Here is a 9,967-nt window from a genome sequence, read left to right on the forward strand (position 1 = left end):
ACGCCCCGCCCCGCCCCGGCACGGCGCGCGCCGGGCGGGCGCCCCGCGCGCGGCCGTGCGGGACCTGGTGCGGGGGGAGCCTCGACGGCGCGGCCGCTCCGCACCGGGGGAACCCAACACCCGCCGGCACCGGGCCCTGCCCGCCGCCTCCCCCCCCGTGAGGATGCTCCGTCGCGCCGGCCAAGGGAAACATCCCTGTCCTTCCAGCCCCCGCTGGCCAAATCCCGGAGGCTCCGGTAAATGCCCTCCTTGGCCTCCCAGCGCCGGACGGCGGTAGCCCTTAGTCCGTCTGCGACCCTGCCCGAGGTATCGGTAAGGGAGCGCTGCCCGCCCCGGGACGGCCGCCGTGCGCGGGTCCGGCCGCGAAGCCGCCGAGGGTGTACCCTCGGTTTTAGAGCGTTAATCCCGGAGACACGCGGGAAGCCCGCGTGGGACCCGGTAGGTGAGACACGCTGGCGTTTGCAGCCGGGACAGCACATTGCCCCCGGAGCTGCCACGTGTTCGGCAGGGTCCCGATCCCCCGCGAGCGAGTCCTTTTGTTGGGCCAACAATAGCTGCCCAAAGGTGGTGGAGAGGGAAATAGCTCCGTGCACGCATCTTAACTTCCCTTCCGCGCAGCCTCCCCTCCCGCCACCGCCGCCTGCCTGGAGAGGAGAAGTGGAGGTTTGCCCATGTGAATAGGCGTGTGGAGAACAAAGTGATGGGCACAGTATGAGGTAGATATGTTTTTTCAAAAGTGAATAACTCACGAGCCAAGGAGGGAGCGAGGGAGCCCAGCAGCTCAAAGCTGAGCGGCGGTGACATGGAATGAGCAGCCTCACTAGTTTAGGAAGCTGGCTGGGCACGCTTGGCGCATGGCCACCTTCCACAAACAACTGGATGTTTTTAGACAAACGGGACGCTGATGGTTTGCTTTCTTTGAAAACAAACTGAGGCAAGCCTTTGCTATTATTTTTTTTTCTTCGGCAATTCTGTTTCAAAGGCAAAAGCTGCTGGACACCCCCAAAGCAAATTATCAATTTCTAACCAAAATGAAAACGTTTACTTGGTAAGAAAGATGATAAGGAGCAGAAGTTAATACCTTGTTTCTGTATATTATCCACAAAGTTGCCAGACTATTTGTATCTAACAACAACTCATATATACTCTTTTTGTATTACAACCCACACATAAATGCTTATATCATGAATGGAATAAAAAGTCCTCTGAACCTCTGAACGGTGCTGTTTGCCAGCTGAACACCCAGCCCTCCAGCTTCTCTTTCAGTCTGCAGCAGGCACTGCGTGCTCCCTCACTGAGTCCCGGTGGCACAAGCCAGCAGCCCTGTTGCACTCTCCTCCCCAGGGTTAAGCTTGAGCATTCCCCTTTCGAGTGCCGGTTGCTGTGGCTGGGAGCTGCTCCATGCAAGGACCGCAGACCAAAGCTTGGAAATGAGAGGTAGCCTTGCTAAGCAATAGCCACTGACATGCATTTCCAGAAGCCTTACGAGCTCCCAGCTATGGGGAGAGCCATGATGGTGCAGCATTGAAGTCTTAAACATCTCGCTCCAGGCTGATGGGCCATGGGGCTCTTGAGGCCTCCTTGACAGCAGGCCCCATCCTTCATCCCACAAGCCACCCAGTAGACCCTGGGCATGGAGGGGAGCAGCATCCCATTAGCATCTCATGTGGATGTGAGGCGACTGGTGCCCTGGAGGGACCCTGGCCTCTGAGTACCCTGCACTGCTGGCTGGGCCAGGGTTGCTGTCAGGTGCTGGTGGGCTTCCCGTAGCAGTACTTCAGTGACTTCATGGAGAACTGGAGAGATCAGCCTAACACCCCAGCACGCTCCTTGGATGGTCAGTGTGGCTGAGAAACACTACCAGCTGCTTATTTTTCAAGCGCATGTTTTGTGAGCGCGTCCACGCTTTGAAACTGGAGGCATCTGAGACTCACTCGACAGTTTGCCTTTGAAAGGACACACACAAAAAGCTATTTTCCCCACCAACACCACTGCTCAGAGGAGGAAAAATGTTTCATTGAAATCCAGTGCTCTCCATATGCCTGTATCTGCTGTGCACACTCAGAGTCAAAGTCAAAGGCAAAGAGTGGTTTATGTCAGTGCTGGGTTTAGCTCTGCTCTCCCAGAATAAGATAAATGTAAGTGATGAAGAACTCCTGGGGCTGGCTGAACTCATTTTGTATTCAACACTGCCCGGCCCTTTTCTCTTCCCTTTCTCCCTCTCTTTGTATGTTCAAGCCTACTTGGGTTTCTTTTTTTCTTTTGTAGAAGTTGGTTCTTTTGAAGCGGTTCGAGGCACGCCCTGCTGCAAAGGGGACTTCATGGGAGTCGGAAACACAGGCACACCGGTCTGAAACACTTACTGTACAATAGCAGGAATGTAGGAAGCCTTGAAAATGAATCTGCTCTCTCTAAGAAAGTGTCAAAGCTTTCAGAGGAAAACAAACTAAACTTATCCCTGTATCTTTATGCAGATTTCCCGTTGATGCTCCTTTCCTAATCCCGAGCCTGGTTAAGGGCTGAGGCAGTGGTCAGGCACATATTAGTGTTACAGAAAAATGGGTTACAAAAGGGGCGAGAACAGACTTACAAAAAGCCTCCTCTGTCACTACAGCCAGAGACATTTTGAAAGCACACAAAGCACATGGGTCAGTCCTCAGCTTAATTGTACTCAACAATGTAGTTGCTCATTCAATCCCATTTCAAGATCAGCTGGCTGCTCTGCAGGTATCACCACTGGTCAGGAAGTATTTTATTCCTTCTCTTCCCTTGCCCCACTTTCCCCACATTTTCTCCCATTTCCTTCCTTCCTTTTGAAAAGTGGGGGATGCACACAACCCTCTTTCTACCTCCCCTGGTCTTCAGGCAGTAAAACACACGAGTGGGTAGAGACTAGGTTGTGAGTCTCACTGAGATGAGGTAATCTGTGCTGAATCTCAACCACAACCTGGCCAGGCCTCCAGCAGGAGGAGGAAAATGGGATTCCTGCCCACTTGTGGCTGTCTTGCACCCTGGAATGCCCAATCCCATCTAGAAGCTACTACAGTGAGCAACAACGAACACATAAAGACAACATACAGCTGAATAATTCTCGGTCTCATCAACTGCATCATCAGAATAGTCACCCAAATAAAGTGTTCATATTTACATTATTCAGAGTAAGATTGCTTAAAGCAGAAGATGGTCCAGCAGCAAGTCTTTCTTAGTCTCCTCCTACGACCAGTGCCTGATGCTTTACTGTCAAATGTGTTTTAAATAGACATTAGAAGTGATGACTGCAAGGAATGCAAAAGCCCAGGGAAATCACTGCAGACTTCAATGTTTCTGAAACCTGCCCCTTTCCACTCAGGACAACCAGGACCATGGTGCTGCTGAAGAGAATGTGCCCTCATTTCTGCAGAGCAGTCTTCCTGGGCAGATCATTACGATTACCCAATGTCATTTGCTTCAACTCTGAGGGTTGGTTAAACTAATTCCCATTTCTTGGTGACATTTACCCCCATGAATATCTAGTGCAGACTTAAGCAGTGGGGCTACCCCTGAGGACTCTTGCTGTTGTGTACAGTCAATTCTAGTGTAAGTACCTCCATTGCCTCCAAGAGAAATGCAAAGCATTGCTGTAACAATACCTACCTCCTGCAGTCATTGTAAGCCATAGTGAATTCGGCTTTGTAATATGAGAATCTTATCAATGGAATTTCTACCTATATACACTTTGCCTATTTATTTAAATGGCTATAACTGTTACTGAGACTTTAGTCTATGCTCATCTTTTAAAAATAAAAAGCTTCATATTCAAGGAAGTGTCACTCATAAAACAATTTTCCTTTGGTCACTTTGTTTTAAACACTTCCTTTTATTACCCTTGGCTTGTCAAGGAGGTTCCATGAAAATTGCTAAATGCCTTCAGTCCCACCAAAGTCTTGGAGAGTTCAGGCACTTCTCAGCTGTGTGACACTTTGAAAAACAGGCCTCCAGAAAAACCAAACCAAACCATCAAGGCTCACCACACAGGGGTTTACAGGGCTGTTGCCATGGTCTGATGCATACTGCCATGGCCCCAGACAATCAGAGAACCTTGTTGGGAAGATGGCAAGCAGTTTTCTCCTGTCCTAAGCTGAAAAAATCTGACTGCAGAGGTCTGCATTGGCTTGGACACTGCTTCTGACAGGAACTGTAACCCAGAGTGTGGGCAATAGCTCAGACAAGCAGCTTTTGGATTAGGATGTGTATAACTAAGCATAATTCAGAGCTAAGCTTTTGGAGGAAGAAGGGTTAATGACTGAAAAATATTTATACACTGCACAGAATTGGAAGCATTTCCTTGCAGTGAAAGACTTCTTTAATGTAATGGGAATACTAATATCAGACCCAAGGGATTTGCTTTTGTTGGAGGCTTTATACCTTCCCAATCCTTGAGCTCCTCACGTCTCTAACAGTAATGTTATTCCAGGTGTAGTTTGTTCGCCCATTGCAGCAGGAACAATTCTGCAGGGCTTGTGCGTGCTCACATGCACCACCCACAGGTCCATCATTTTAGTCACTCTTGAAATGAGCAGTAACAGAACACTAATGACCATCGCTACTTTATGAACAAGTGTTATCTAGCATGCTTTCATTAGGCTGCTAGTTGGGATATTTTACTAATATAAATCACTTAGCCAAGAAAATGACCAGTGCCATCAACACTTTTACAGCATACGAACAATAATACTTCATCTGCTTTAAGATCAGAAAATTAACATCAATCCATCCACAGAGACAAGACAACATATTCCCTTCAAATCACATCTGGTCACTTCCACTTGCTCTCACTGTCTCTTGCACAAGAGCCCAGGGAGTGCAGTACTCCAGATTTGATGGTACTAGATTTGGGTTTTTTAACTGATTGCTACAGCATTCCCTCCTTCACTCTCACTTTAGCCAGCACACAAAGTACAGTTATAAAGGTTTGCTCTGGAAAAACATTCTAATCACAGGCTTGAAGTATAAACTAAAAATTTAGCTTGAAGTCTCTCTGTGGCACAGTAATAACATATCGATGGACAAGTCAGGAAAAAATAATAGCTGATGTAAGCAAGAGGAAAAAAAGGAAAAAAATCAACATCTGAAACAGTCTGCCTTGCAACAGCAGCATTACTTTAGCAGTAACCTGGGAGCTTAGGGGAGCTGCTTCAATTGTACTGGGCCTTGATATGTTCTCACATCCATCACCCACAAAGCTCTTGACAATTAGGCAGCCCTGTGCCTGAAGGAGGTTTCTTAGTTGTGGAAAAGCCAGCTTGGAATTTGAACCTTTCAGGGTCTCCTGAGGAGAGAAGGTCTCTAAAATGTAAATAGTAAATATTTACAGTTACACAAGCCAAAATAATGTGGAGAACAGCGGTCCCTCATAAGGGGAGAAAAGCAAGTGAATAGACCCAAGCTGGTGCTGCTCAGCAACTCAGATGTATTTCTCCACGAAAGAAACACTTGTCAGCCAAGAAAAAATACTACCTTGCCATCCATGGAAAATCCTTCCATTTAATCCCTGACAGCAAAGAGCAAAGGGGCTTCTAGGAACTGTCAATTTCCAACACAGCAGCAACAGAACTTTCAGGAATTACCCTTGTGAAAGGCTGTGAAAACAAACCCTTCTGAAGATATCTTCATCTGGTCCTCTACCTTGTAGATTAGGATGTCTTAAGAATTTTTACTTGCTAAAAACTAGAACCATTTTTTTTTTCATGGGGTTAAGACAGAAAGACATACACAAAAATTAAGCATTTAAGGGAATTAAGCTTTAGGGGCATCTCAAAATTCCAAGCTATGCAGAAGACTCTCTTCAGTCTATTAGGCAACAGACAGCTTCAGCACAGCATTGCTTGCAATGGCTGTGACTGTTCTCATCAGGTTTGTTCAAACACCAGTGCTCAGTTGCAGTCCTGTAGCTCTTGGGAAGCAGTTCTCCTGTGACAGTAGGCTTCCTGACTGCAGCAAGATCCATACTTCTGGCATCTGGCATACCCATGATCTGCAGACCTGCTTGGTCTGGAGCTGGAGAGAGACTTGTAAGCATTTTTATTTTCCAGGCATGCAGGATGCTTTGAACTCCATAAAAGTTTTAGAAACTCCCAAAGGGTGAAGCCTAGTGTTCATCTGCAGTGTGTAAAAGCTCTGTTGAGGCAGAAGGTGAGGCCAGACACAGCTGATGGTCTGCTGAGGCTTGGGAGCTTCCATCAGGAACCCGCAGTTTTCAGTAGCCCAGGTGTATGGCTCTCACAGTCTGTGTGACAACCCCTACAGGGGTCACAAGAGTTCAGTGTGAGAACAAGAGTTGTTCAGCTTTGGAAGGAGGGATGGCAGGAGTAACAGAAGTAACAAGCATCTCACCCTGCCTGGTTCATGAAGCAGAAAACCCCACAACTTGCTTCAGCACAGTTGTTACATCCACACTATAAGAAATTATCTCTCCTGTAGGCCTGTGTGCCTTTGCATCCTGGCGAGAGCAAGGGGAGGTGACATACATGGAAAAGCAGCACACAAGCAACGTCCAGCAAAAGCTGCTTTGCTTAATAAAAGCCCGGTGTCTCCACCAGGTCCTTGAGTGCCCTGCCACCGCCGTCTGGGATGGACACGAGGGCATTTCCCTCCTACCTCTCCCAGCACGGGGCACCTGCCCTGGCAGTGGGCAGCGCTCGGTGGGCACCGCTCGCCAGTCGGGCTCACACAGCCCACGCCACGCGGCTGAAGGTGCCCCCAAAAGCTTCTCCCCGGCGAGACGGCGGTGAGGCCACCACCCCGTCCCCTCGGGTGGGGTGTGCGCCCCGGGGCCGCCCCGCTGCCGGCAGCAGGTTGAATATTGTAGGTGTGGGCGATTAAAGTGTCGCCGGCACAATGGCGGTCTGTGTCCCATTCTCCACGCCCGGGCTCCTCTTTGGAAAGCGCACACAAGAGGTGACACGGCGCTGGCCCTCGCCATTATCCCGGCGGCATAGCGGCGCGGCCCGCCCCGTTTCCCGGGAAATGGGGCTCCTCCGGCCGCCGCGGGACCACCGCGGCCGCGCACGACTCCGCGACGCTCCCATCCCCGCACCGGGGGAGAGGGGCACGGCGACGGGGGACGAAAAGCCGCCGGCGGCGCCCCCGAGGCACTTGTCGAGGGGGACAAGAACCCCCCGGCCCCGGGCTGCTCCCAGGCCGATCCCCCCCTTCCCCCCCGCGTCGAGGCACCGGCGGCACCGAGCGGGCCGCGGGCGCCGCCGCCGTGCCGGAGCGGGAGGCGGTGCCGCAGCGCCACCGCCCGGACGGTGCCACGAACGGCAGCGCCGCCAGGGCAGGGCCGGGCAGCAGGGCGGCCGGGCAGCAGGGCCGCCGGTCCCGCCGCCAAAGCCGTCCCGTGTCGCTGCTCCTTCACCGCGGCTCTTCCCGCCGGCTTCCCGCCTTTCCCCGCCCCTGCACCCCGGCTCCCTCCGCACAGATCCCCCGTGCGAGGGCCGCTGGCAGCGGTGAGGAGCCGGATAGAGCCCTCGAAGAGCAAACGCCGTGGATATCTGAGGCAGAAGATGTGCGCGAGATGATGGATAGCTGTAAATTCAAGCCGGGCTAAGATACAAGGACAAATTTAGCCCCTTCAGTCTGTCATTGCCTCAACCAAGCAATGTTTGAAAATTGACCAGATTAAAGCCAAAACTCACCATAAGGGAAAAATCCAGCTAGGTGTTACACAACTGTACTAAAAATAGTATGCTGTTTTCGGGGGCGTCCAACTCCAGCAGCAGAGTAATCAGTGCTAACAGTGGGGTTTTTTCGTATCTCTTCTACTTGTTTGGTGGGAGTTTTGTTTGTTTTTGTTTGTTCGCTTGGTTTTAAATTTAATTTTATTTTTATTTTTGTCCATGCTTTAGCAAGTAACCACTATTTACTCAGGAATACGAAGCATGGGGTAAAGGATGGAGATGTGCATGCAAATGCACCATGCCTGGTAGTTCCTTACATGGCTTCAACCCATGAAATAGAAATTCCTGTCTGTACTTCAGGTTGACTTCTATTTATACTCCAGCAAATTATTATATGCCATGGATAATAACTGTCTGGCTGTAATGCCATGGATAATAATCCACTGGCTGTAAGTTTTGGAAGGAAAGCTGCTTGTATGTGTCAATACTTATGGAATAAATGTTTAAGAATATTTATGGATATGTTTTCCCTTTTCCAACAACTCATACAAGACACAACAGACTTAATATGCATATGAATAGGCCTACATTTGTCAGATGATGTAGCACATCTTTAAAAGTGAAGATGACAGTGATATTTATTGAAAACAATAAATGTGTTTGTGAAAAGTCAGATTTCCAGGTGTATCCCCTCTAGTTCTACCTATCTTTTATCTTGATCCCTGTGTCCCAAATCAGCTATACCTTCTGTTTTGTATAGATAGACCGACAGGATAATTTTTAGTTACATAAAGGGGTTTAGGGAATTCTGTTTTGCTAGAGGGGGGGAAGTAAGAAAATTTCATCTGCAGTCTCCAAAACCTGGGGAAATATAAAACCAATCCAAGCAACAGCAGATATTATTCAGAAAGGTCTGTAAAAGTTAGAGCAAGACAAACCAGTCCAGTGTTGCCTGAGCACTATTTCATGAAGTAACATGCTTTTTTGTTACACTACATCAATTTCTTGCTGTGTTAGCTGTCATGCCACAGAGACTATTCCTTAAAAATGTGTCAGATAGCAGGATTAGCAAGTAACCACATTATTTGCATTGTTCACAGTATTTGCTTTCTTTCTCCTGTTCCCCCGTGTGTAAGGAAAAGAATTAATTAGTAACAACATGGGTCAGCTGTGATTACTCTTACTGTGGTCCACAGTGAATATTCATATACAGGGAATATTCAAAACCAAACAAGACCTCCCCACTGTGTGTGTGAAGAAGCATGTCCCTGACCAGTGGGGGAGAAAGGCAAGCTTACCAGCGGTGGCAGGGCTACAATGCACTCACAGAGCTGCCCGCTCCTCCTAGTTTTTTCCCTGGCATTTGACAGGGAGATGAGCTAGACGTAAGAGTGAGGCAAATACAACACAAATGACTAACAAGACGGTGGTTTTTTTCCAACTGTGCTTTTTAATTTCTAGCAGTTGTATAATGTTAAGCATCTTCACACCAGGCTCCCAGGAAAAATGCTTGCATCAGAATCTCCTGTCTGCTTCTGATTGTGCTGAGTAGGAAAAGAGGGTCTCTCTGAAATCAAGTAAGGGGAGTAAGTGACATCTCTGAGTCTTTCTTTGAGTGGCAACAAAGTTAGATTCAGGTGGGGCATTTTCCTATATGTAGAAGGAGAGTATGATATTTCCATCATGAGGCTGATTCTCGTGGATATTTGCAGATGGGGCTGTGATCCAGTTGATGATGCATCCCACGCATAATGAGTGAGAGAGCTAACAGGAAAGCTGTGGAGTTAGAAGGGGCAGCTGAGAAGGAAGGGGCTGCTTTTCACCTCCTTGCTACACTTTTCCAGTGATGTCCCATCTATAGCTGTGTACCAGTGTGGGGGGCTGGGATACTGCACCCTGTGCAGCAATACTGCTGCTGCAGCCCTGCAAGAAGGGGAAAGGCAGGCAAAGCTTGGCTGTCCTGTTGGGGAAAAAGATATGAACCGTCAAATTAAGTGGGTGGGTGTGTCTGTGAGCATCTTTGCCAACAAACTCAATACAGCTGCCAGTTTTCATGCCCTGTGAGACCGAGTTTACTATGATGCCACATCATCTGCTGCAGGGGCCAGAAGAGCAACCTAGGGCAACACCTGCAGCTAGGTGGCTGCTTCAGGAGTTTGATGACTGTCTCATGCAGACATAAATGTGCATCCCCCAGGCCTTTTATTAATGGGTTTGACTTTAAACTCTTCATTTTGATTTGGTGGGTCAGTCTTTTAATGGATTATAGCTAGATTTGCAAATTAAGACAAAATTATCTTGCATTGAAA

At 48.7% G+C, this 9,967-nt stretch overlaps 1 long non-coding RNA gene across 1 annotated transcript; it reads left to right on the forward strand.

The window, feature by feature from the left end:
• Positions 1-322: 322 nt before the first annotated feature.
• LOC113943893 lies at positions 323-3,799 on the forward strand. Its single transcript, XR_003526493.1, has 2 exons — positions 323-1,437; positions 2,269-3,799. It is a non-coding gene; the product is annotated as an uncharacterized LOC113943893 (long non-coding RNA).
• Positions 3,800-9,967: the final 6,168 nt, after the last annotated feature.

This window comes from Corapipo altera, unplaced genomic scaffold (genome assembly GCF_003945725.1).
Source record: "Corapipo altera isolate COAL_440 unplaced genomic scaffold, ASM394572v1 22b, whole genome shotgun sequence".
In the NCBI taxonomy this organism is placed as follows: Eukaryota; Metazoa; Chordata; class Aves; order Passeriformes; family Pipridae; genus Corapipo; species Corapipo altera.